At 35.3% G+C, this 27977-nt stretch overlaps 1 protein-coding gene across 2 annotated transcripts in view; it reads right to left on the bottom strand.

Annotated features, from left to right (window-relative positions):
- The window catches only part of LOC106104609 (zinc finger homeobox protein 3), a 104045-nt gene that overhangs the window by 16176 nt on the left and 59892 nt on the right, over positions 1 to 27977 (bottom strand). The gene's annotated exons all lie outside the window — the stretch shown is intronic.

Below are 27977 nucleotides of genomic sequence, written 5' to 3' on the forward strand. Positions count from 1 at the left end.
TCTTATTAAATTAAATATACTTTGTTTAAATTTATTCTTTGAATATGAAAAAAATTAAAAGCAACAATTGTTTTAAAAATGTAAGTAACGGAACTGTATAGAATCTTATTAGTCATTAATAAAGAGTATAGAATTATAATTTACTTAAACACTCGTCAATAAGACACACTTATAAATGTTAGGAATAAAGTGTCCTTTCATTCGTTCCCTGCGTTCTAACAAATATTTACATTGGTATCGCCATAGCGTAATGTAAATTATCGTATAATCATATTATAAGGACCGAACGACCGTTAACAAAACAAACATAAATAGGCGCGGCCGTGGCGTGGAAGAATTACCGAAACGGCCAAGGCCTTTTAATGCTGAAAAAAAAATCTAATTTGAATGCACGGTTTATCATTGACATCCGGTATAAAGTTAGAAATACGATTTCATTAATTTTTATATTTTATTATCTATGGTTCACACATCCTGCATATTATTAGTCAGACTGATTAACTAATCAATTCGTAATACCGAATTACTCATTTAATTTGCAAGAATTAACCGCTTAACTAATTACATCAGTGTCCATTCTGCCAATATATCAAGGAAAATAATCAAATAAAAACAGTAACGTTCAAGATTTTAAGTTAACAATACTAATAAGAATCCTTTATTTGATTAAAAAAATATATTTTTTTATTGAAATAATTAACAATTAAGTATTGCAACATTTTATTCTAGAAATGTAATTCACTATAAAATATAAACTAGTATTAGCATCACCGCAGATGACATTGCAGACACATTAATTACATCTATAATTATTGTGGGTTTTCTCTGCAACAGTAATTTGTAAATCATTTCGCAGATTGCTAATGTGTATGGAAATTACACGAGTTGGTAATTAGAGATGCCAATGTTAGGTTGTTTAATAATTTCCCTATTTATTCATTTATTTGTAACGTTCGATTTAAATGCGATCCAATTGGAATTTTAAATCGTTTAGGCTGTATTAGAATGCAACGCGTTTCCGAACGACGATCTATTTGTGTAATGGCGGACGCGCGGCGACTGTTGACGCGGGAATGTATCATTAAAAACGAAACAAATGCGTAATCATAAGGGTTCAATATGGCAGTAATTTCTATTTTGCAAGTGGCGTTTTAAACTGGCACTTCTAGAGATAAATGTTTAATGCAGGCACACGTGCTGTGCTTCCCATCGTAACAATCAGTGGCGTTGTCAATTTCCACTCCTTCGTTCGAAGCAGAACTAATTTCCAATAAACACGCACACACACAATTTATACGTGTCTTACACTGGTACATAAATATGAGCGTGTGAGCGTGAGAAAACCGCCGCAAATATGTATATACCCTGGTGTGCATTACAATGCTTCACTTGTATGTGAATGCACAGTTTGTGTCAAACACACATACTGTAAGTTCGCACACCATTATGTTGCCCGCATCAAAGTAGAGTCTAACAAATTGTTAGCGAAGCTAAGGTAATGAACGTGTGCATTTTAAAATTAGTACATATATTTTAAATGAAAATAAAAATGTAATTCAAAGTAGTATCTAATTAATATCTCTTAATTATTCCATAATACAATTCATAAAATGGCTACACACATCACAGAATTACTCCATAACGAAGTAGAAAGGTTTCCATATTAATAATGCTCTCGTATTTCCCAAGCGCTCATTAAAGCACTTACGTGAACCGCAGAACAGAGCGAAATAATTACCTCGCAGCCAACTCTTCACGAATACATCGTAAAAGCAGAATAAACCGCATCTACTAAGTCGGTGTATTACAATAAATAAGGTATTAAGCAGTCGATGTCAGACGAACCGAAAAATGTCGAATAGCGATTAATGAAAATAAAATTAAACGCATTCCTGTCGAACGATTTACTTAATACGTCGATAATAAGCGTAGGGTATGTAAAATGTACGTAATCGTGGTAGCCTCGTTAGATGTGGGAAAGCTTGGTTGCCGGTACAAGGTACAGATCGCGTCCGACATTGTCCTCCGTTAGGGCTTAAGTTTAAAGCTTCATTAATGATAATGGTTCTGAACTCGATGGGAATGGTTCTGAACTCGATGGGAATGGATCTTTTTGCTTGCACCCGCACCTTTTCAAGATGTTACAGTAATAGCTCTCTGATACAAGCCGAACAATGCCTTTAAAATACGGACCATCAATCGACCACAGTTTACGGCCACAGAATTATACATCGAAATGTTTAATCGATACTAAATAAACTTTGTAACAAAAATGAAACATTACACTTTTTTAAATTGTACAAATGAAAAAGAAATCGACGCAGCGTCAGCGACAGACCATCAATTAGCATCCGTTTTCTAGTGGTCGTCCGATTTGACATAAATAGCTATTATGCTGCGAGTTACCGTGGTTTGACTCGGGGTTATGTACACGAATATCTAATAGAGAAAGCTTCTATTAAAACCATTTTCATTTACAAATAAAAAGTGACATTGCATATTCACGAATAAAGCCCGTGAGTAATTACTAATAAGACTTTTGACTATGATGCGAAATGGCGGAGTAATGATTCGATAATTCGTATCTGCGACCATTAATTTCTTAAGATAATTAAGAAAATTTAAGTCGATTTTCTTCAAAATTTTAACCTTAATAACAGGGCGTTATAATGTTATAGCAGGCATGGTAATCTTCAATCCGAGATCGAAGCGCATAGACGATTTTTGACTTATTTGCTTTTAGAGATAATTGCGTGAGGCATTGACTTTTTGGTTTAAACGTTACTGATAATGTTTGAAACAATCGTTTCTGTGATTGTTAATTTAAATGACAGTAATTTTTAGTTTCAAATATTGAAATATTATTTTTTTAGACATTGTAATTTCTTTGCACTATTAGTATTATAGCAGTTGTAAATTGCATGTCCTAGGGTTTGGTGTTTCCGTGGTGCTATTTGGTTACGGGCATAGGACGAGCATCGCGTGAAGACTGCAGGTATCCTGGCAGGCGCCACTCGTCCGATGTTCTGTTAGGAACCGTCAATTTGCGTCTGTAATTATCGCGGACCCTTCGATACTTATTTCTATTTTTTCCTCAGCTTAATTGTTGCAACAGATGACTTTTTTGTCGAACCACCTCAAAGAGAGCGGAAAGGCATCAAACGGAGCGTCGAATTTGAAAATAATTATACATAAATAGTCCCTTGAGCGGCCGATTAAGACAATTTCCGAGCAAATTGCCGCAGACGAGTATAATAGCACACGCTCCTCCGTCATAAATAAATCTGGATTAGTTTTCTGTACGAGATTAAGATTGATTCGAAGCCGACGCTTTCCGCTGTTAATGGGTGCTCGGATAAAGTATCGGTCGCGTTAAAAAATTTAAATCATTAAATTGGTTTTTCGTGCGTGTGATTTGTAAGATAATTACGTTCGACAAATTGCCGGGCGTCATTAAAAGATAACGGGTGGCTTTCTGTGGGTCGCTCGGTCGCCCGGACGGTCGGTCGGACGGTCGTAATTAATGATCGATACATGTGAAATAATTAATTAGCGACCGGGGATCGGATCTAAGGCGCCTCGGGCTGCACAAAAAACAATGACATGCGGTTTGTCCGCGGCGCCGCTGGCTGGCGGGCGCGGCGGCTGCGGCGGCGCGACATCGGCCGCGCTGCCTGTAATTTGGGAGACCTCGAATTAGTTTTAATCTCATTTCTCGGCGTCGAGCGTGACGACTCAGCAGTCCCTAGAAATGGGCCATTAATGATAATTTCAATGATTGAATATTTCTTTGTAAAATTTTATAAAACATTGAATAGTATTTATTTATTAATTTAACGTTTGCACATACGTAAATGTCTACATTGCAGGTATCGGAAAAGATTATGTCTAATCAGAATTTTGGTGTTATAAAGAAAAATATTATAATAAAAGAGCATTACAATATGGTGCCAGATGAATTGCAAGCAGAACTAGGTTCAGTCTAATGCTGCAGTAATGCATCTCTAATTTAATCATCAAGAGGGTGTGCATAGGATAAGTCGAAGTAATCGATAGGTGATTAAAAATTCCCACGATTTTCCAAGTCGTAATCGGTACAAACTGAGGTGCGCTCTAAGCCGGCGTCGGGATGCGTGTGCGCAATTAAAACGAAACCCACAATCAACCGCCATGTTTGTACACGGACGATGTTAATAGCCTTCTGTAATTACATACCAGTATCATGCCATGTTGCTTCTCGGAAGGCTGATCAAATAAATAGGACCTATTTTGGGCTGAAGCGTTAGGGGCTCTTTCATTGTTAGACGATTTAAAAATAATATAACATAATGATGGATATCATGCATCTTAATTACGGACGATTAAAGGTAAAATAAATGAAAATAAAATGTATTCAAAGATTGGTTTCCATACAACAAAAAACGACACGAGTTCGTTCAGAAATAATAACGCACGATATTGTCACAAAGAGCGACAAGAGAATTTCATATCACCATTTACATATATTCCATACGCGTAACTAGCGGCCGGGTCTCCCCGCCTCCCCGGCGTATCCCGAGGAAAGAATATCTGAATTCAATTACAAAAAGGCTTCTACGCGAGGTGTTCCGTTGCACCCGCGCCTCCTCCGAGAAGGGTGTATAACAACTCAATTTCTCCATATTATTAAGACGGTGGGGTGCGCGGATAGGGGCTGGGATGGCGCGCTACACAAAAAGAATGCTAATTTAAAATTCTTATTGGTGTGTTTGTATGCGCGCGCGCTTTATGTATTACCGCCGTAACAAAAGCCGGTGGAGAACTGCCCGAGCGCGTAATTTCAATCTAATATTCAATTTGAGAATCGCAAGCTTCATCCGCCATTTTATATTTATTTATTCTGATAAAGCTCCTGGATTCTCACTTCGTTGAATTTAATGTTTTGTATTTATCTATAAAACGTTAAATATTAAAATCAAAGATTCATGTCTTAAAGTAAATTCAGTTCGATATCTCAATAGATCTGAAATAATTGCTTCATTCCCACGCGGAGTAAGGCGCATAAATTTCACCTATCACAATAGGTGCCTTTCCGTAGACAATTCACGGCTAAATGGGACCACCGATAGATACGTAATGTTTAAATCGTGATAAATTAGCTATATACCTGGGGTTGTTTCGATTCAAACAGGGTTTATTAGACATTTTTAGATCTTGAAACAAATAGATATTTACAATCATACTATGCTAATATTAAAAATGCGAAGTTTAGATAGATTGAATGTTTGATAGACGTTGAAGCCATTTAGCTAAACAAATTCCTATGAAATTTGGCAACAGATGTAGAGGATAGTCTGGAAGAACACATAGGCTACTCACTATTCCACGCCGTCGTAGTCGCGGGCGAAAGCTAGTTTGTTACAAACTTCTTGTTACTATTAAAGTTGTAGGTAAGGAAGTGTAAAAATTGATTCATGTGCCATTTAATATCAGACAGTTTTGTTTCCTGACCTAAGATTAATAGCAAACTAAATATTCACTATTCGATTTTGTGAATAAGTCAAGGATGACAAAAGGTCTCGGTATATTTGTCACGATCACGTTTTTGATATCGGAGACTATCACCAGGTATATAAATACTGAGGTCAACATTAAACTACAGTCAAGGTGACTAAGAGATGTTACAAATAGTATTTTTATTATTGTCCTGATTATGCAAGGGTGTAACTCGTATGCATGTGGGCACTATCGCACCAGCATGGGAATAGTTATGACTTCGACAGACGATAGTCAATGTTTAAGCAATAACGACCTACATTCTAAAAATTAAAACCTTTGTTGTCAAACTAGTAACCATTTTAATACTGGAGCCATAAACATAAACCAGAAAGTGCTAAGATTAAATGTGGAAGACCGAAGAAAGTATAGATGGATTGTGTGAAAGAGGATATCCTTAAGAAAGGAAATAGATTCAGATATGACGGCCGCTAGAAATGTATTGAAGAGCAGCATATACTGTGCCGACCCTCCGTAGTGATAAGGGCATGTTGATGATGAGCCTCTAACACTAAATAATTGAACTATTACCTCTTCATTCATCACATTGTGATAAAATTTAAGAATATTGTAATAGATAAACGATTAAAGTCTATAAATTGAAACACCTGTGTAGATTAAATTGGGACATTATTAATGCGACTTTAAATGGCTTGCTTAATACTATACAAATAGACTTAATAAATTGAATTGATTACAATGGCTAGAGCTACCATTTTAGAATTATTATGTTGGTACAGACAAAAAGCATTTAATCGCTATAAGCAATATTAGCAGCATAATTCAATTTAGACATGAATTGCTTGCCAATTAAAACATTGTTAGTTATTTTTTTAAGGATAAGTCCATCGCAAAAGAAATACTATGAATGTCTTCTAAAAATGAATCTTTACATACTAATTTAAGTTGTATAATAAATTGTGGTATTGACAATTTAAATTAAACAATATTAAAATACGTATTATAAAATGAAAAGAGTAATTCAAATTTGAACTCTACTATCGCATAAAATAAGATATCATTTAAAAGTATAAAAATATCGTTAAATGATAAATTATTCTTAAAATTATATAAATGTTAATTAACAGTTTGAAAATTTGCAAAGAAATGGCTTCCTTGCTATGCTTTTGGCCAAAGACTATAACTTATAACGTTTAATTCCTTATCAGACATTTTGTACAAATCTAATTAGCAAATCTAATTTCATCACAATTCAATTGACATTGAGTTGAAATTCATAGCATTTAAAGTTACTTTTATGTGTTTAGATAATTGAAATATTCACACAAGCTTTAATATAGATCTCGAATTTTAATATTGATGTCTATTGTTTCTTTTTTCTTCTTTTTTACATTCTTTTGTTACGTCATCTTTGGTATGTTAATATACTTGTTATGATGACATGAAAATTTGCATATTCCTTATCTTTACATGTTTTAGTTTCATTGTAATAATAATCACGAAATCAAGACATTTCGTTCAAGAGCAAAGTCAAATCTATGGTCAGATAGATTATATATTAGCTGTTAGTTTATACATCTATACTAATATTATAAACACGAAAGATTTGTATTTTAGTATGTATTGAAATAACTCAAAAATTATTGGGTCTATATTTTTTATTATTTTTAATTTCACCCGGAAGAAGTCGCGAGCAACACCTAGTATAGTGTAATTAAGTAGACTTTTATTGTAAAACTCGTTATTTAGATCATTACAGTAAAGTTTGGTCTGTTATTAGAGTAATAGCAGGTTAAGGAGGTGCATAACAGCGTTGATACTACGGACCTTCGTCGCCTGGTTGACGTCAAGTATTATTGTTAACGCGTGTTAGTGTGTGCAGAAAGCGTGTTTGGGTGTTTCCTGATAATTCGCAGTGCGCCGGCGCTGGGGCACTAACCGTAACGTCTTGGGTACATCTGTTAACAATGACGTCTACGGTACATACGTTGTTATTTATATTGCAGATTTGAAGACTGTGAAGATGTTTTTATTTTTAATTAAAAAACTACTTAATGTATTTAATAAATTAAAGAGAGATAAGCAGAAGCTTTAACGTTTGACTAGTAACAATGACAAAGCTAACAATATTATTTTAATTTTACCATTCGAAAATAATTAATTAGATTTATTTAAGGTGCATAAAATTAATTAATATTTGGAATATCGCTCGCAACGTAACAAAGAAATTCTGTTGTTATTCATGACGCATGTACCGACCGAGTTTGTCGCATCTTCACCGAATAATAAATCTTAAAAAAAGCGACAGAGATAAAACCGACATTGTCGCATGATAAATGATCAGATTTAAATTTAGAATCGAAACTAAAGGGCACCAGCACCTTATAACGAACGCGACGAGGCCCGTTTATAATTATAATTAATATTCTTACGATATTAAAGTGGTCGATGGTAGAAAAAAAACGAGATTCGACGCGAGAATTAATAACAAACAAATGGGCTACCTGCGGTGTTTTTTGTGAGCACCCACAGGTAAAACCGTGATGATGAAAGGAGCTCATATGGCTCTCAGTCTTAGGTTTTTAAACAATATTGTAGGATTTTGACACGGTTGCACCTTTTAATAGGGAACGGCGGCTCGATTCATTAGAAGCGGCATTGTAAACAACGAGAAAAAATTGTAATACGGCTACGAGTCGACAGATGGCGACGTAACCAATTATAGTGTTGAATGTTTATACAAGGTACCGTTGGTATTGTCAATTAGAAATGTCATAAGTAAAAATGATCTGATGTAATCCCAAGTGTGACAAAGTGGAATACTCCGCGGGATGGTTTCGTATTACTACCGCTGTGATTTATCAAAAAAAGAAAACAAACCAAGAGACGCATTGGAAACAAGAAACCAACGATTCGAAATCCGGGACAAAGGAGAGGAACTCTCTAAACGTGATACCATAATGACAAAACAGAAATATGATTTCGATTAAACGGAGTAACAGAGATCGCTAGATTGGTATGGTATCGAGTGTGAGAGAGATGGGAGGCTAGTTAATAATAAAAATATTTTATTTGTATAGCGGGGTAAAACACCCCCGCTGCGGGCTGTTTGGTCGGTACGGCATCCATCATTATTATAGTAACTGATTTAACACTTTTGAACAGATTCCTATGACGGCTGGCATTAATTCTCGGGACAAATGTGCAAAGGATCAATATTATTATTGGGGAAAGCTGAAACTTGATAGTTTATTATATTTCTATAGGTGGTAGGTTAATTGATTGGTTAAGAATCGTTTTAATTAGTGGAAATCTTACCTTTAAGATCCTTATTAGGTGCGGTCTGTCCTAGTTCAGAGCAATTCTTAATTTGGTCATGCGCGGAGTTATTAAATCCATCAGCGACTTAGTCGTGATAATTTCAACGTCGGTTCATGTTGACAGTCGTGTCCATATCTGATTTACATCTAACATATAAAGGAAAATATAATTCTAACAAATCGCGAACGTAGGGAAACTTGTTCAGATATGATATATTGCATTCATTTTGAAATTGGTGGCGTAACTTTTGATCGGCACGTTCTAAGGCGAACTTCCATTATTTTATTGATTGATTGAAGCTTTAACGTCAATTATTTTTTAGACTAAAACGTTAATTGACATGTAGTAACTAAATATGTAACTTTATGAAAACAGTCTTATAATCTTTAGAGTTTTTGGTTTATAGAGTTTTCCATTACGGCTTTTAATTCCTGAAGCACATATTCCGTACTATATGTAAAAAGGTTTTGTTAATGTAATTAGATTAAATGATGCGTATCGATATTAAAATACGTATTGATATGCTAAATTGTTATTTGTAATGCGGGCGGTGGCCGGGCCCAGCGGACGGTCCCGCCAGGGCTTTGTTCACAAATTTTTGTTCGCTAATCAATAAGATTTGACCCTCGATACAATTACCATTCGATTCGACAATGGTGTTCGCTTACAATGGATCTGTTCTATCCGCCATGTTTTGGAATAGTATTTCGTAACGTTATTTGCTATTTACCTTGTTTGGTCAACGTTGATTTTTGTAGTAATTATTCATCATCCTTTATAAATTGTGAAGTAACAACGCCAATAACTAAATACGAGTACTACACAACGTAATAAAATTTATTTGTAAACAAAATAATTAGACGGAATATAAAATATCAAGTTTGTATACCAGCTGAATAATAATATTAATTTTAGGTGTAATCAAAACCAGTTTTTTATTTTTTTGCAAATACTCGAGCAAAATCCTTTTACGGTTCCGTTCGAAGATTATGGTCGATTAAAAAACCAATAATTATGAGCGGTGATTAAATGTCTGGATAAAGTCCATTCTGTTAATTACTCCCTAAAGCTAAACGAGTTCACTTTTGCTATCGATGTAACATAATAAGCATATTAGCTAGTCTGATGGCATAGATAGCGGGAGGCCCGGAGCGGTTACTGCGCCGCACTCACTGGAAACGCACCGCACCGCAATCGCACCGCAAACTGCAAACTGCATGCAGGACACGCTCTCTCACTCAGAGGTCAAAGTGGAATGACCAAGCGAACGTCTAATGAAAGCCAGAAGACGTTCCACTCGAATCACAGTCATTCAAAACGCATTCTCATAACAATCAATTTAAAGCGCTTCAATCGCTGCCTCGACACCGAGCCCGGTCGTCGTGTGAGGCGCGACCGCTGCAGGATAATTTAATAAAAAGCTAGACAGCCGCTCACTATGCTTATTCATATCGTTATGCTAATGTTCGTAAGCACAAATACATGTTTGCAACTAAACATGGCGATGTAAATGTGCATCATAAGGTACATTGCCGTTTTTAGTATTTTCAAATGCTTAGGGCAGTAATTAAATGGTCACATCACGGTACGACTTTGACAATCAATTATCACTTATGTAACTTTTAGAACTAGTAATGTGTAAATGGATGAGACGTCGAATAATGAGCTCGTTTGGTGGTCTGAGATACCAAACAAAATGTAATGTCACCTTGAATATATGTAATAATAGTAAGGCTCTACGAGTCCAAAGTATTCGAGTATGGATGCCATCGAATGATGGCTATTTTACTTCAGTGATAATAACTCTTTAGTGCAAGACTAGGTGATGATTAAACTAATGTAAACACATTTGTTCTTTAATCAATTAACCGACCGGTCCGATCGTGTCGCCGTAAACGATTTTAAAAATAATGCGTTAAAAGGGAAACTAAAGTGCCGATATCTAATTGAAAAATGCGATAACCTCTCGGATCCATCAAGTTATAACGACTCGAACGGAACTCGATTAAGAAATCACGTTTTAGTGAACAAAACATCCATTATCGCGACTATAGTCGACGAATGAGACCCATTAGCATTTCATAGGTTTAATTAGATGTCCGCACATCGGACGATCGCCGTCTCAAACGCGTCATGCGTCCCGTGGCCGATTGAATTAGGTGACGGCAAACAATGCGACCGACTCGAGCGGACAACCCCACGACAAAACGTTTCCTCGCCAATCTTCGATCAGCGGATTAAGGGAGAGATCGTCTCGCACGTTTTATCTCCGATTGTCCGCACTTAACGCACACTTTACGCCGAGTGCCCCTCGAGAGGAAATTGAAAGCGATCGCTTTCCCTGCTATCTTATCTCTAGTGTTGTACTAATTAATCGATGTAGTGCGACGGGCCGGTCGTTAGAGGTAAATAATGCCCTCGTCGAGACGGACGAGGTGATTTATCGGCGCGGATAGACAAAAGTGTCGCGGGCGGAGCGGAGCGGCCCGAGCGGCCGGGACAATGGTGCGGAATGTCGTCGCGGCCGGCCGCGGCGCTCGTGCGGCCCGTGAATGCGGATTATTAATAACTCGGCCGATGTTCGACACGACCGACGCCGCGGAGACTCCCAGCCCGTTCCGAGCCAAGCAGCCCGGAGCGTCCGCTCCACCTGTACCATACGACCGCACCTTAATTTATTCAAGGCGCGTTTTAATGACCATATTGATAGTCGCGCATTCCGCGACCGATCGCTGCCCAGCGACGAGTACGATCTTTCTAAAATCAACGACATTTTCAAATTCACTAATGATTGAATTTAGACAGTGTTGTTTGAAATGAACTAGGGGAGCTTCTCTCCCCAATGACGATACTGATACAATAGAATAGTCGCGGATTATACCCAAAACCCCAAATTGTATATTTCATATTTGCACACAACAATAAGACAAAATAGTGATAATGTCACATGTGTGCACTTTGTCACACTCGCAACTAATTGTGATATTTCATAATGTTGGCATTATTGCGTGTAACATCTGCTCGCATCGCCACAAACAATACGTGATGAATTCATAAACGGACTTTTGTTAAAAGCCGTAGCTAAATTCAATATAATTTACTCTCCCAACAAAAGATATATTGATTGGTTTTTATCTAAACTCGATTTGAAAAAGTGTTAAAGAAATGAATCCGTAAGAACCGTGAGAGGTTGAAATAAAATCACGGCGAAGTGTTCCGACTGCAAGTTAATATTATTGTTCATCACTAAAAAAAAAACAATAAAATTGGAAAGGGCAAAGTGCTTGTGAAGGCGTGTCAAACAGAAAAATGCAGTATGAAATTACTTTTCACGTTTTGTTGATACCGGTGAAACTAAATGAGATCAGTTTTTGTCGCTCCGACAAATAACTAGGTACCTATGCAAGGCTTGGACCCTGCGTGGTCACGTCGTACTCGGGGCGCCCCGGACCAAATCGTCCCACATTTTTGTTGTTCCGGACGACATGAGATAATGTAAAATTTATGGTATAATACACACAATTGTTCATCGGAGAAAGCAATGCAACATTTCTTACCTTTGACATTATCTTTACACTTATCCATAACAGCATATGCTTTTATAAATTTTGTGTTGCTTTTTGACATACATAAAGTCAAAAATAAAGTTGCATTATTTAATAACGGAAAACACTGGAGCTGTACTGACAATTTCGTTGATTTTTTAAACCGTCCAATAGCTACGCAGTTTGATTGGTCATATGTTTTTTAGTTTCTTCCACTTTGAGAAGATTCTGTGTTCACGTCACGATTTGTTTTTTGTGCATCCCCATCGACAACTTGTACAGCATTGTCGTGAGTGGCCCGATTCGTTACTAGCTATGTAATTAGTTTTACCGTTACAGTATGCTTTACATTTTCAATGGACTCAATGATGCCAACCTTTGCAATAATGTGCGACACAAGCATGGTTTATTTTCCCGAGTCATATGACACTTTGTTTTGCATGTATCATGATTTGTCCTTTTAAATAGACATTATAGATTAACAATGAAATAAGTTACTTGAAATCTGTAGTAGCCGATGTTAGTAACAGGTATAAGTTAGGCAATAAACTGCCAGTTAGTAACAAGTTGAATGTATTAGAAATTTAACAATCCGCTAGTTTGCTTTGCTTTACCGCATACTACTCTACACTCTACATAGATCTATCTAAGTGTTAATGAAAAGTCAACCTTATATCTAATGTTAGAAAGTTTAAATTTGCCTTATAAATTTGACATATGTTGGAATTTCGTTAGAAATTTCCCGAAATGTTCAAATTTGTATCGTTAACACGTGTAGATGCTAATTGTCCAGTGCCGAGACAAATATGGCGACGTTTCGTGTTTCACTTATTAAATGAAAACGCGTTTATTTCTAAAATTTAATTATCGAGGTTGAAGAGACATCGAGATAAAAAAGAAACCAGGTAAGATGACGACAGAAGTGACGCACAATATGAAGCAGCTATTATGTTAAGTATTTATAGAATGTTAATATATTGTTAGAGACATAATTCAAAAGTATAACAGTAAATGCTCGAGCAGTGAATTATTCACACTGGTATAATTGATTGGAGTTTACATTAATGACTCGTTTGAAGGAGATATAACAATAAGAAAGCGAGGCGACTAAATGGATGACATTAGGTTCAAGCGACATCGCGTCAAATATGACAGATGAGGTTCACATCCCTCGGCCATTTCGTATGAAATGAATAGCATCCAAGAACCCAACGCCGTTTTATTGTGTCACAGCTCAGTCGATTCGACACGATTTAAACGTTGTAAAAGTAAATATTTTAAGTTAATGTTTACACTCGACTTTGCGTGATATTTAACTGAATGATGAAACCGTTAAAACCTAAAAAATATGTATATTAGCGTGGTCGTTCGAAGACAAATAATATAAGTTAATTCACATGTGAGCAACGTAAAGATGTAAAGACTATCAAATTATGGTTACGACTATTTGAAAATGTACCACTCGTGATGGTCGCGTTAACACTCCGTCGACCAATGGGATCGCGGAGTCTTTACTCGTCTTCATAAAACGTCTTTTAGAATTAACGTGCGCTCACTAATTTGTGTTCTATTTGTTTGAACGAAGGCTTTGATTGCTGTAAGCGTCGCAAGCCGCTAGATGCCACTCGGCTAACAAGTCGAATAGCTTTTACCAGGTGTACGACAAATGGAAATCTACTAATTAAAGTACTTTACGCGGACGAGACATAAATGGAAGTACGAACACTCGATCGTAAGAAGTTTAATTAATCTGCGAGCTGACGCAACGACGGATCGTTTTCTTTCTATTTGCAGTCGAAAGCAGTTTGTTTAATTGATTCGTCTTGTAGCGGCCAGGTCGCTGTGTTTGTATTCGGAATTTGAAGACTTAATGTTTCCAAAGATCAAAGCGTTGGATGATTAACGCATCTCTAGTGGATATTGTTGCGTAAGTGGCCACTAATGGGGGCTAACGCAGCCGGCCGCAGTAATTGTGATATGCGTTTTAGCACTTCTTTACTGGCGAAGCCGTAAACTATACCTTTACTAATAAACGCTTCGTTATCAACTACATAAGATGCACAAGAAACGACTTTGTTAACGCTATTTTCATAGTCTGTAACATCATGTCATAGATTATAGTAATGACTTATTCATTGCTTTTAACGCAAATTGTTTGAATAAATTATCAGACAATATAATAAATTATAATATTTTAACTACGGTCAATGTTTTGTTGGATAAAAATAAACTATCACTATCCTATTAATTTAATGTTTTTGTGATCAGATTGGAACGCAATCACACAGAACAAATGAATAAATACTGCAAAACAAATAAAATGAACGGTTACTGGTTTTATCACATGCAATAGGTTTTTTTTACAAAACAATCACATAAATCTACATAAAAAATATAAATTATGGTACTAAGATTAAAGTATTGTTTATCTCTATTTTTACGTTTCAAATTAAAGTAACAATTTTATGTAGTAAATATGACTTCAATTATATAATCATAATCAAATTACGAGCAGAACATTAAAATCAGCTCAAGCACAAAATAATACAATCCTAATATGAGAGAGTTGTGGCATTATTTACGCCAGTTCAGTTGACACGAATGTGGTCTTGAAGGAAGATGTGACGTTGCTTCGTAAAGTTAAGTGAATGCACGATAATTATGGTGAATGGGACCTTTGGTGCGTAAATAATTGCATTTACTTATAATGAACTCCGAATTAATGCACATTTGATGTCCCTTTGTTTGATACCTTAATTATCGAGCAGTCTTTTTAATAATAGTATTGTTTCCTTGTAATTTTTATGTGAAAAGTTAATTGATTTTAGATTCGTCAAGTTCAAAGTCAATTGTAATTGATAAAATTAAGTGCGTTAAATCTTTATTTCCTTTTTAGGACAATACAAATGTTTCAAAACACAAAATAAAATATTACCTACATTTTTCATACATAAATAATTTGAATATGAAAATATTGGACCATTATTATCGTTTTCTGCTATCGAAATGTAGCATCAAATTTCTTCGCCATAAATAATGGACGTTATACAAACCACGCAGCGACACAATACCCGGCCCTAGAGGTCCAGTTAAGTAGTATCCATTGTAATAAAGAAGACGATATTTCGAAGACATTAAAATTCCCCGTCTCGTAATAATTACATACGACAGATTTTAACTTGGAAACGCCCACGCGCCCACTATGTTGTGGCTTCGGACTTGTATAATTTGTGTTAATGCCGTAATATATGGGAGTTTAGGGGTCCCTCGCACTCGGAGTTCCGTGCATTCGATCGTTAATAAAATTATCAAAATCTAAACGGGTTTTACGAGCGTCGCTCGTGTGGCGGACCCCGTGGTCCGAGTTTCGATCCGACTTATGAATGGAAATGGATTTTTGTTATATCTAAGTGTTTTTAAGGTCGTAAATAATTTATCGCAGCGTGATATTTCCGTCGCTCGAATTTAAATGTCTGAATGAAATAACTCCGTGTTCTCGGAGCGCTACTGGATTTAAATCCGCATCTACATATCAAATAGGCACTTTAATAGTTTAAATCTAATGCGTGGGATGCAATGATAAGAATAATTCGACCTTTAAAGTTTTCGATATAATTAATTGAGTCATTTAACACGACCTTCGATAGTATAAGGCTCACGACACACTGGGCTACAGTAGTTGGGCCGGTAACATAGACGAGGCGTTGCGAAACGCGCCGTTTGCCGCTTGTCGTATGTATAGGTATATTGATATGAGGTCGACTTAGACAGTTTTTGTCGGAATAAAGTTACATTTGTAGGTAGCGGTCAGCGTTGCGTCAGCGATCGTGATTCAGCCTCGTCGAAACACTCAGGTGCTCGGGCCGCGGCCGGGGCCGGCATCGAAGCCGTAATTATTCAGAGCACACGTGGACATGGTTTATGGGCGCGCATGGCCTGCCTCGCAAACGTGCAACTTTTTGCTTAATAGGTTAACGACTTTTCGAGTCAATATTGATAGCGAGGGCAAATCTTTTAAGTCTGACTATAGTTGTAGGTATAAAGATTTTTTACACGCTAACACGTTGATCTTGCGATCACTGCCTTACTTGTTTACTAACCGCTGTCTAAATCGTTCTACATCTGCCTTATCAATATAATAAAATGAACATTATTCGGTTGTATTAAAGTTGATTTTACATTGTACGAAGTGAGTCATACTGTGAAGCGTGTGCTATGCATTTTTTGTCGGATCGTGCAAAGAACTTGCATTTGAATGTGCACTATCAAGCTCCGCTCAGATCCGATACAGAGTTATGTTTCATTGCTTACGTTTTTTGCGCTCTTTACAAGATTCAACTCTTATATATAGTTTCAGAGTTCATAAAATTCATACCGAATTTAACACACTTAAAACTGTGCGTTTGTTTAATAAATCACAATGTATTAGAGTGACAAAGAACTGAGGAATGTTAAACAAAGACAACTATTGATGTTTTAGATTTTTAATCTGACAGCGTATTCGTGTTAGGTAATATATTAATGACCCTCTCAATTGGAACATAAAAAGACGATACATTGTTGGACAACGGTTTCTCTGCCAAGTAATTGAATGTTCGTAAAACCGGTAGCAAGAATCATAAACCCAGCTAAAAAGCAGCATATTTGATGACAAGTTTACCTATTAAGTATTTAGTTAAATCAAACATTTTCAGACAAAACATAAAATAATTGCTAAGTGATATCTTAAATCGAGCGATAGAGTAATTTGTACTCTGATCTTAATGAAATAAGTAACATATTCAAAACTCTTAATAAAAATGCAGAATGCTGGCACGAGAATGATCCCATGATATAAACTTCTTGTAGACGAGTTTCGACAAATGATGGTTAAAGTAACGAGAGCTCCATTGGTTGGGTAAAACCGGTAGGCTTCTATCTTCCACCGTTACTTGGCACATTCTGCTTTATAAAAGATGCGCCTCGTAGTGATTCCGATCGAAACGTAATTAATTTTCTACATTATGGCCGCCTTTATATCACTTAATATATTTGATTATGTTTGTAATTATACAAATTTTAATTAGAAATTCGATTCGATACATCGATTCTAAGCGAGTGATTTACGCTTACGTTTTATAGTTCTAACTTTAATTAGAAATCCGTTTCCTGGTCGTACATTAATCTCGATTTTACGTGATGATTAATTCGAATCGAATATAAAAATCACACCAATCGATACGATTAACATTAATGTTTCCAATTGGTATACAAATTAAATAGATTGATGTTTTCTCTTAAATAGGAAAACAATATCGATTACATTATGATTTATATTGATGTCTCGAATATCTGCCGCACCTTTAGGTGACATAAGAATACACAAATATATGGAAATTATAAACAAAAGTGATTAATATTTTTAGCAGACATTTTCTATTTCAATTTATCCTTTTTGCTTAAACAATTTAGAACTTATTGTCATTTTTATTCCTGATAATTGTCAACATTCTGCTGTACATTTTGGATGTCGTTCAAGCGATCTATTTGTCTCTTTGCAATGAAAATATCGTTCGAATTAAGCAGCGTGATTTCTACATGTCTAATTAATAAACATCTCATTAAAGAGCCTTGAACTTTTGATTACGTAGAAGTGGACAATGGAGCTCGTTATTTATATCTCCGGCACATTGGAACAGTCCAACAATCACAGCGACGGACAGACGCGCATATCTAAGTAATTAATCGTGCCTTATGATTGATTAAACGCATTAAAGGCAAACACGATTCCTATTTGAATATTAAATCTATTAGGCAAGTGACATAATACTTAATACAATTTTATCTGAGTTATTGCATAAAACATAGGACACGCTTAGTTTTGGAAACAATTATACGTCTCATTGATTATGCATGCCGGCTGACGTATTGTGGTGATATATTGGAAATATATGTTGAATCGCCGAAAACAATAGCTTAATTGTTTAATAAAAAATATACATTTTTTTTCTTAATGTATAGATCGAAGATATTTAAATATTAAAAGGTATACTCTCCTATGATGTAATCATTGGGGACAAAACATTATGATGTTCGCGAGATATGCGCAGTATCGGCGTTAATGAACGGTAATTCAGAACTTGCTGTACGAGAGGTGAGCAAAATGAACCCACACTCGACAGTATTTGTTAACGTAACAAGGTAAACGAGGATATTTATCGACACGACGTCGTCAAGTGGCAACCCTTTGCGCTGCTGACTGCCCCCGTGCCCGCACAGCCGCGCCGGCCCGTCCCGCCAGCACACAGCGCTAGTGATGCGTAACGCAAACTCTCTTGTCGATATTTACACTTACATTGCAAACAGTGACACTCGATATTTGTCCAAGGCGAGCTAATGGCGCGAGGTGTCCGACATGTTTGTCGGACTACTTGTAATTAACGGAATAATGTAACGTAAACACATAAACATTGAATTCGGCCGTTCGAGTTTCGATTTCACTCTATCGACCTGTGAATAAATTTTATGTATTTAAATATATGAACACCTTACGTAAGTAATAAACGAGTAAACGTGATCGGGGTTGCATGTGTATAAAAAATTAAAAAGGAGTAAAATAAGTTAAAAAAGTAAGGTAAGGCCATAACTTCATTTTGAATTCCGTTCGGTTTGTTCCCGTCCCTCTCTGAACGCTCCCAGCAGGGGGCACCATCGTTCTCACCTCACGACGCGAGTGGTAGCCGCTCTTTAATAAGTATCGATAAAATATGAATATATATTATAAATATTTTCAATACTTATTCGAATTATATTCAGAGTCGATTTCCGATAGTACTCACACGGCTTGCCAACATTATGGAGTTTTGGGTTTAGGCGATTTGTGGCGATACGATTTGGTGGTGAGAAAATTTAACACAGGTTTTTATATTCCTGATTAAATTACTTCCTAATATAAAATGTGCCTCGTTCAATAAAGTATAAAAGTCTTGATACGTGTTTTTGTAACCAGGAAGTACGGAAGTGATGGTTTCTTCTATAAATATGAACGGATAAACAATAAAAATTCCATGATTAAATACATTAATAAAATAATAAAAACAATCTATAAGATAATTTCGATGATAGGTAAAGTAAAACTTAACATGGAAATGGAATCTCGAGGCATTAAATCAAAACATTATTTCATATCTAATTTATTTTCATTACAAACTATAAATTTGGCTCTGATAATATTATGATCGGGCCGTCATTGATACCACCTATTAAAATTTGATTCACCATAAATCTGTGTTGCATAATTCTCTCTTGTCTACGTCTGCCTTGTCTGTTAACGCAACAGGTTTTGAAGCTCGCCTTGTGTGTCGAATCGTTCGTTGTTAGATTAACAGCGAGCAAAGTGTCGCAGGGACAGAGCTAATTAATCTCTGCACGTTGTACAACATTAATTACAAAAACCTCAACACTTTAACACGTACGAAAATGAATTTTATTACAATACGATAAAGATAAAGATACGATAAAAATTTTAATAACAACAATAGCGACACTTCAACATTTTTGAACCCGTCGACATCTCCGTCGCCGAAGCACGAAGCGGCCACAACGCTCTTGGCGCCCCCCGCCCCCTCGAACCGCGCCCTCCGCGCCCTGGCCCGCAGTGCGAGGCGCGACGCGACCGCGAACAAAAGTTAAATAATACTCGCCCTGAAGAAGGATCCCCGAAGGATCCGAAACTAGTCGGTGCCGTCACCGGAAGAAAAAAGCGTGAGTTGAGCCGTTTTTAATTAATTTTCGCTTAAAATACGATAAAGAGTTATTTTACATTAGAACAAACATTCCAAGAGTCGAGTCAAATCAAGGAAAATTAAATGTCATCTCAACAATGACCACGGACGAACGCAATTAATGTAAAGCGTTGTTTACACGATACGATCTCTTGCGCATACCGTGAGACAAGGAATTATAGTTTTTTCAACACTAATTACGTGATGTCCAAATATAATAAAGATTATTTCAATTACAACAGTATAAGGTTCTGTTTTTTATTTATTACATTTTCCCCGACATTTGTACAAAAGTTATAACATTCATTTAATTTTACCTGTGTTAGGAATGGAGCGGAAAAACTAATCGCATTTAGAATTAGGTATCAAATAAACTCTTCGAAGGAATTTGTCATATCTTCATCAATTTTATTACATTATATACAAATACTGTTTAATATCATGAAAAGATTAAATTATTAATTTAATGCAGGCATATCCATGTGTATACTTAGTTAATGTTAAAGTTGATGAAACGACGCCATTTATAAGATAAAAAAAAGAAAACGTTAATGTAGACAATGGTTAATCGTTATTTAGTGACAGCGCTGAGCCGTCGAAGTTTTTATGACCGTAATCAAAACGTGATTGTCGCACATTCCCAAAAAACTCGCTTAATTGTGCCGGGACGAGTGTTGGTGGTATAAATAGTAATTACTTAGGTGCCTGCTCCGAAAATGCTATTAAAATGCGTTTAACCGCCACGCTCCGTAGCTGCAGGTTAATGCAAACCAACTGAGCTTTCGTGTTCATGAGATAATTTTGAATTATCATGCGATATATCTTGAGAAATTTTAAAAATATAACATTAAGGAAACCCAAAAAATCATTAAAGAATTACCATTATATTTCTTAGGGTCGCGTTATTATTACTAAAAATATGCAAGCAATGAAGATTCAAAACCCTAAATATATTATTTACTATTTATTTTGTTCGTGTGACCGCAGCTTTACAATCGATATTAAAGCCCACGTAATTAGCATGAGGCAATAAATAATTTTTAACATTCTTAATTTTTTATTATCAAGATAAAGAAACTAACACCAATGCCGTCACCGATTTTTTATAATAATTTAAATAATTATCACATCCCGTGATCATTTATAAAGTCCGTTACAACATAAATCATAATTTAGGACTCGTTTTTTAGTATTTCAGCCCACCTGTTGGAAATAAGAAGCCTTTAAGGCGGTACAATTTCTAAAATAATTATCGTTCATATATTTCGCAGTCCCTGCCTGGGGGTGGCTATTGTTTTAACCGGATTTTTTGTTGCTTTCCAACCCTGGACAATGGAGGAGGGCGTAAGTGTAATTTTGAATGCTGTTTGGCGGTCAAGGCTCATTTACATTTATGCATTTTTAGTCACCAACTTATTTTGGAACGGAAAGGTAATTCAACATTAAAATAAACATTTATTTTTATACCTTCTGATCTGGGTTTGTATCCTATCAAAAGCAGCTTAAAATATTTTTATTGTAAATTATGTTTTCCTCTAACACTCGATATTATTGATCTTCTAATTTTGTTTCCATAAACATATTAATAATTATTTATATTATCATTGGTAATATTCAAAGGTATAAAAATTCTTTGATTTTATGTCGCCATATTTTATCGATTTTCGATCACAAATTTTTATCTCATATTTGTTTACATTTACTTATTCGTTCTATTGTATTTAAATAAATATTAAGTCAAATAAATTGTATTTTCTAGTATCAGGAAATGTGAACTACAATTATTACTAGTAATAGTGATATGTGCATATCCGTCTTGAAGACTCTAAAGACTGGATTAGTCAGTACTTCATTGTAATTACACAAAGTGGTCTAAGCAGATGTTGTATTACATACATTAATTCTAGAAGAAATGTTGCTATCAACTTAATTTGCAGTGAGATTTACGATTTAAATAAAAATTAAATACAATTTGTTATATCGAATAATTCAAATATATAACCGATTTATTGCTTAAAGATAAAATACTCGTATATTGAACGGTACACCTTCGATATACGCATAACGAGGGCCAGCATTACCCTGTAATTAAATCATAAACTTAGATTAAGATAAATAGACGAAAAGAGGCCGCCGGAGCGTTAATCCAGTGATTTACAATTACACGTAATTACCGGCCTTAACTTGTTTAATTGCCGGCCATATTAATTATCGAAAAATACCAAATGGAATCGATTTATTGTAGTATACTTTGTCGCGAACAAAATATCATAATGCTGATTAAATAATTAATATAACTGATTAACAATATCTCGTGTAATAAATACGCTGTAAAAATTAATCAATTTTATGGCTGATGAAATATAAAAAAAATACATGTTTGTCTTTTTACTAAAGCATTACTCGTGCGCAGAAACTGTGCATATAGCCGACCGCGGGAGGAGGTCGGTGTTAGAGAAAGGGGGGGTCATCGGCAAACCTGCTTGCAAAATATCTCTGAATAGATTCGACAGTGAAAGCCAACGATTTGGAGACGATCTCCAGTTTAAAGACACATATTAAATTAAATTATTGTTACATAAAAATGCAGTTTTATAAGTAACTAATTAGGACGAGTTTCATTCTCGAATGCAACTTGGATAAATGTGTAGCCGTTACATTCTTTGTCCTTTATCGAATAAATTTAATTTATTTTCAAAATACAAAGTAGTATTCTAGTATGCGTTGAATATTCTTAACTTAAACAACAAAAAGCTGCAAATAAGTTAACATAATTAACATTTATAGATCTAATAAACGTAGAGGTACGGTCGAGATGAACTGAATTGGCACACAAACGGTTAACATAGCGTTTATTTCTGAAGTGAACAACGGCAGACAATTTATAATGAGCATCACAAAAGTCGACCACATCTGCACCGAACAAAACTTAATTAAAGTGACACTTCGCATGCATAATAAAATTATTCACGCACAATCGTAAGATAAGGCTCCACTTTGCCTTGCACAATGCACGCACACATCTACGATTCAATAGCGTATGTACAGCACACTTAGGTAACCCTGTCGACTTCAAAACGGGTAATAAGACGCGTGTAGCACCCGATGTTACCATTTAATGATATATTTTATTATTTAAATTCCTTACCTATTGCTTCATTACACTTGACTTCCATATGTAAACATTTTTAACTTGTTTGTTTTTAAATTTTACGGCTCTAAAATATTTCTTAATATCGTTTTTATTTCAAAGTGTGTAAACTTTTCTGTTTATACTTAGAATTCAATTTAAGTTTAAATGAACAATATTGGTGTGTTTTTGCATTATTTATATTATTATTGCGAAACAAACTTATCGTAGAATGTTTGTTATTTTTCAATAGCGTTTTTCATACCATCGTTTTATTTCTTCCTAAAATTACTTCAAATAATCCTTGAGGGAATTAAGATATTTTACACTGTTATATCTTTTAAGACATTCCCAAGCACATGTAAATAGGAAGAATATTCACCTGCTGTAATTGATAAGCTTTCAATATTGATAAATGCATTGAAAAATGACATGAAGTCTGGTAGACTAGATCTTCCCACGAGATAGATGAATCAAATCTAAACCCAAGAGCAAATCCCTGCTTCTTGATTCAATCAACAAAAATCGAAACCTTACTGGATGAGACAAAACTAAGGGTTCATTAATGACCAATAAGTTAACATTTCGATTGTCTATTCATCATTAAAAATTGATTTTCCCTGAAATAATGCAACACTCGAATATCATGAAAAGAAATGTCAACCGACTTGTTATTGTAGATTACCTAAGTGCCTACATTGTTAAGGCACTTCAGTGCAGTATAACTCGTGTTATCAACCAATAATTAGTGATATCGATAACTTCCCCAAAACGTTATCAGCAATATTTGCTATTAAATAATCGATACGCGATGCATAGATAAACGGTCAGTGGCTATCGCATGCCGCGGGGAACTCTCACACTTTTACATACTAATATTTTGTTTCACTTCGTATTTAAAAAAAAAATCATTATAAAAAACACAATTTTTTTAACATAAAAAATCTGAAATGATTGTAAACATAAGCTAGCGCGCTTCTATCCTTCGACCGCGTCATCACTTAGCTTAAGTGGAATCGTGGTTAAGCGCTGGTTTATTTAAAAAAATAATTAAATTAACTTTACGCAATAGGTAAATACTAATCTGAACCCATTGTAACTAATAACAACTAACAAATTGAAGAGCAAATTTGATATAATTTACCAGCTGCAATATTTTTAAATCATAAATTGAAGGACATTTAGATTTTTTTTGCAGTTTATAAATGAAATATGATGAATAACCACGAATAATAACGTATCAAACAGATATTTAATAAGAATATTAAAATAATAATAATGAAAAACTTAATATTTAATTCAAGCTTTAAGTAATTGCGTCAAATTAATGTAAACAACGATTCTAACATAACCTCATACTTAATTCGTAATTGATGATGTTTGAATTTTATGCTAATGAACGAAGGTGGGTGTTTTACAAAACTTATTTGAATAATGTTATAAACTGTTAAAAGCAAACAAGAGACAATGAGCACTTCAACAGTCAAATTTTTATTATCAGTAGATAGGTGAGCAATATACAACGGATTAAAGCAAGTCTTATCTTATATTTTCATCATTAATTTATATGTAGGTAAAAGTTATTTATTTTTACTTAATTTAAGAATATAATACCTATTATTATCTAAAAATATATTTACATTTTATCATTAAATTAAGCGTAATTGCATAATGTTTAATTTAAAATACCATATTCAGTAAATAGTTTTTTATTCTGAACGCAGCCGTTGCGATTACAGACGAAAAAAAAAATGGCGTCGTTTTTCGGAGGCGTCAAAAGGCGCGGGATGTCAACGCGACATGCCTTCGTGCCTGAGCGCGTATCGCGTCGTTTCCTCGAGCGTTTTTAATAAAGCAAAACAGTTATTGAACCTGTTGAGATCGGTTTCGAATTCATAATTCATTATCGCGCCCGCCGAGTGACGAGAGGTTCGCCAGTAATTATACAAACTGATATAGTGCGACTAACTTTTATGGTCCGGTGGATGTAAGGAACTAAATGTGAAGAAACTGTAGAGAAAACTCATTGGCTGTTAATATCAAAAGTACCAAATAATTCTAATCGGACTGCAATTATGATGTAATTCCTTATGCGGTATTTGTATGCCTATTTGCAGTTGTTTTCGGACAGGACTAGCCGCAGTAACGCCTGGCCAGATAAGTTAATCGTACTATGTTAGCAAAGTAAAAGCTTAAAAAATTTTCATGCAATACACGTAGAGGACAACAAGGATATTTTGAGCTGCGTGTCTTTAAATGAGTGCTTAAATGTAGGATTGCAGTTTTCAATGTAAGAAAATTCTTCAGAAAGCCAGAAATATAATATGATTTAATTTGTTATACTGTTATCGAACTTCGGACTTGTAATTACAAGAATTTTAATTATCTGTTGTGCACGCGCACACCTTTGGCACAACTATTTGTTTTCGCTTTGATTCCTATGAGTTTATATGGAGGTGCGCAGACTATTCGATTTTTAATGTTGCACCTAACTGTCGTATTGATGTATTGATATGACATAAGAGTTAGTGCAGCAAAATAAGTGCCACATATCACTTTAAAACGGTCGAATTTGCGATGAGGCAAGCTGCACTGCACTGTGTGGCGGTATCGAGCGGCTATAGGGGCTGAGCAAGTTCGACGGCTGGCCTTGGCGGGAACCAGTCCGTCTCGCCCGAAACACCTCCGGCCAATTATTCAATAAAACAAAAGCATCCCGGCGGTGCGTTCTCGTCACACCAAGAGAAATGCGCATCGGTTCAATTCACTTAATTAGTTAATTCAACCTATTGTTTCTTTATACCTAGATCTTTCGATGTTTTAATTAGATACATGTCAACCCTTTTAATTGTAACTTTTTTATTTATAAATACATTACATACATGGAATGTATACGCATCAACAATAACTGTTAGCTCGTATTCAACTTGCGCAATCTGACGCCTCCCCCCTACCCCCCATTCACCACGCACGTGAGCCTCGTAATGACGCGGTATTATCGTTCACGCCAACAAAAGGATCCACAGCCACGAGCCGGCTCACATAAATAAGCCGGGGAAATTTGATATAGCCATATTTTAAAATATCTTCGCCTATCCCGAACTCATTGTTAGTCCCAAAGGCGCGAGCCAAAAGAAATATTTCAAATGCAAATCGTGCTATCGCTATGAATGTAATAGTTTGTCGTGTCCCGCGCACGCGCCGCGTACCGGAAACAAATTATCATACCCATATAAGTGTGTACGAAATCGAAGAACTTATTGATGTCACACGGACCTGACAAATCGCGCTAAACGTTAAAATTGACTCGACGTCTGTCTCGATACAATAGGAATAACGGTGTGAGCTACGCCAAAGGAACATAGGTATTTTTATCCGTTACAAATTCTTTTTATTCACAATTCTATCCGTGAGATGAATAAAAGCGACAAAACGACGAATTAATTCATATTACAGACACTTTGCGAATTCGTTAATAGATTTAATTTTTTCAACATAACCTACAAATTTAACACGTTGGTTGTTACTGTTTAATTGCGACATTTGAGATGTTAAATAAATATCCGAAACAAACAGAGTATTGTATAACGATGATTTAATACGAATCTACTATTTCGTAAGCGTTACTTGATTCGTCGAGTTTTGCGCCGTTGAAATTTCGGTAATCGATTTGAGTCAGCCGTGTTTGTTGACATTCGCATCAAAGGCGTCGCGCCGGCGAGCGGAAATTTATGGAACTCGTAACGCGGCTGAATTTGAAAAACGGACTAACAGATATTGAATGGTTGTAAATAAATGTGTAAACGGACGTTGAATGAGTGATGCATGCCGATTTGTAACGACTTTAAGGTCATTCACGCGTAATCCGGAAAAAAAACTGCTGATATTTATAACTATTTCTTTTTGCTAGACGTAGTATCAACTTTTAGATACTTCGTCGCCGGAATTCTAAAATAATGAGAAAGTAACACATATTATTATTATAAACGCGGAAGTTTAGATGGATGGATGTTTGTTAAGAGTTTGTAGCCTAAACGGCTGAACGTATCTCGATGAAATTTGGTACACGTAGAAAAACACATAGGCACACTTGTTTTTTTAATTCCACGCGGACGGAGTCGCGGGCGAAAGCTAGTAATTAATATATTCGACAAGAAGTAAGTTAACTGTATATAAGTATAATTTATTTTAATCACATGCCAATTGAAGATGACAACATTTTTCAAGCAATTAAAATATTCACAATTAAACCTTGTACGGTATTTGCAGTACAAGTGCATGGACAAATTTGGAATTGTATTAACAAAGCTGAAGACTTACTTATAAATTTGTGAATTTTAAAGTTGTCTGCATTTTTTTTTACAGAAGCCTAGTAAGTAATGTACAAATGTCTATAAACAACGCTGTCTATTTAGCTCTACTTTTAATTTTAAAATAAGTGTAATTAACAAGAAAAATATCATATTTCAAATACATTGTGTTCTTTAAGCACATTTATTGCTTTATGCCCGGTTTACATTTGGCTAGTACAGTTAGACAGTGGCGTAAACGTAAAATGAATAGTATGGGCTTACTAGCGCTAGATCTTTTTATTATGACAGTACTTTACTGGGATAATATAAACCAAGCATTACGGACAATTAACATTTTTAATTATAAAACTTAAATTCGGTGTGTTTTAATTATTTTTGTCACTTAACGATATATTAAAGTAGGAAATAT

Source organism: Papilio polytes, unplaced genomic scaffold (assembly GCF_000836215.1).
Source record: "Papilio polytes unplaced genomic scaffold, Ppol_1.0 DF823510.1, whole genome shotgun sequence".
Lineage (NCBI taxonomy): Eukaryota > Metazoa > Arthropoda > Insecta > Lepidoptera > Papilionidae > Papilio > Papilio polytes.